The sequence below is a fragment of the Rhododendron vialii genome, chromosome 11a (genome assembly GCF_030253575.1).
Source record: "Rhododendron vialii isolate Sample 1 chromosome 11a, ASM3025357v1".
NCBI classification, from domain to species: Eukaryota; Viridiplantae; Streptophyta; class Magnoliopsida; order Ericales; family Ericaceae; genus Rhododendron; species Rhododendron vialii.
Window position 1 is genome coordinate 2013091 of NC_080567.1, and position 1855 is coordinate 2014945.

A 1855-nucleotide genomic window follows, 5' to 3' on the forward strand; every position below is an offset into this window, starting at 1 on the left:
ACCTCAATTCAGTAGGTAATTTTCACTCCCTTTTTGCTTAAATTCGTGTATAACAAATGAATATGCATAACTGTGTTTTGAGCAGAATTGAATCTGTCCTGTTTTTGATGAATATTTCTTGTTGACATACCGATCATGTTATTTTCTGATAATTTTACTGTAGGTGCCTCTGTGAGTTTAGTTTATGCTGTAAAAATTTCAGAATTTTCTGAATAGTATGGAAAAAGATAAAAATCTTGAACCGGGCTGCAGTCAGATTCGCGTCTGGGCAGACAGCCCAGACACATGTTGGAAAAACGGGCATAACTTCTTGCTCGGGTACCGGTTTTACGCACCGTTTCTTGATTCCGAAACTAGACTCGCATATCTTTCTGAATATGTATGGGTTGTGTCGTGGTTCTTTCTAGATTATAGCAGTTTTTGAATTAAAGTTCAGGTTTTGGTGATTCTGGAATTCTGGGCAGGTTTTGTAGCTGTGTTCTTAATCAATTTTCTCATAGTTGAATATGCTTTCTGACTATGGATGCTGTTGAGTCTTAAACCTTGATCAGTTGGTGTTGTTTTGGCGTTGGAAATATTGGAAAAGATTAAGTGTGTGATTTTTAATGAGCATTCGATCGCAGACTGTTCTGCTGGGTCTGTAGTTTCTGTTTTAGATGTGTAATTTCAATGGAGCATATCTTAGTCATTCGGAGTCCAATTTGGGCAAATTTTATATCTAGATTGATGTACTAGAAGCCTTCTTGCTAGTGGTGGTGGTCTTGTAGTATTCTTTGAAACCTATAGAATTCTATAGTCAGAAATCGATCAGTGGTTCTGTTGATAATGTGTGAAATTGTGAAATTCTTGGTTTTGGGTATGAATTGGTGATTTTACTTTTGTCCGGCATACGTTAAATAGTTGAATTCATGCAGAACATTGTTAATGCATTTGTTAAAGCCTTAAAAGTATTTCTATACTAAAATGTTTGGCTTGTGGATAGGTGACGAGTCGGTGAATCAAGGAGCACCGAAACCATAGTTGTACTTTCTTTTGGAGTACAAGGTGAGTGTTTGATTCATAGATGTTATTCTATATTGAATTGAACTTGAATGTTGGCTTAGTGCCCGGTGATTGGCTTTATGCCATATGGCTTTATGCCTTAAACTATTGGCTGTGTGCCCGGTGATTGGCTTAATGCCAAAAGGCTTTATGCCTTAAATTATTGGCTTTGTGCCCGGTGTTGCTTTTAATTACTTGGTTCACTGTTTGACTGGTTGAGATATATCTTTTAGCTGTACCTTTAATATGGAATTGCATCCATGTCTCATAACACTCCTGGATTCCATTTTGGAATCCAGTTTTGCAGGCGTTGTAGATATCCACTGCTGATCGTCGAGGGGTTGTACGCTCGCTTAGGGTAGCACGTCGGGAAGGCTGGACTAGTTTTGGCAAAATTTTGTAGATAGGGATGTAGTTGCAGCTTATGTTTAAATTTGGTTTATTGTATAGTTTATGTTTTCTTAAGACTTCCGCTGTGTTTGTAAGAACGTTAAGTTTTGCGTTATCAATAAAATGGTTGTTGGATAATTTAGTTGCTAAAACTTGAGTTATAGAAATGGGTTGGTGGTTGATGTTGCACCCTCACGTCGGTTTAGGCTCATTTGAGTGCTGGGCCGGGGTGGGGTGTGACATATAGGATCTGAGAAAGATACCCAACGAGTATGGGATGTTCGGCTTGTTATGGAAAAGAGTCCTACAAGGATTAAGGTAATGAACTGATAAAGGAAACGAGAATCCTTGATATCCTGGGATTCCTATACGAGTTAGGAATCCTAGGGCAACACGGATGCTTGGCCAGCAAGCATACGTAAAT

The 1855-nt window shown here is 38.5% G+C and overlaps 1 long non-coding RNA gene across 1 annotated transcript; it reads left to right on the top strand.

Moving 5' to 3' along the window:
- The first annotated feature begins 919 nt into the window (after positions 1–919).
- LOC131308114 (uncharacterized) lies at positions 920–1573 on the top strand. Its single transcript, XR_009194314.1, has 2 exons — positions 920–1044; positions 1341–1573. It is a non-coding gene; the product is annotated as an uncharacterized LOC131308114 (long non-coding RNA).
- The last annotated feature ends 282 nt before the right edge of the window (positions 1574–1855 follow it).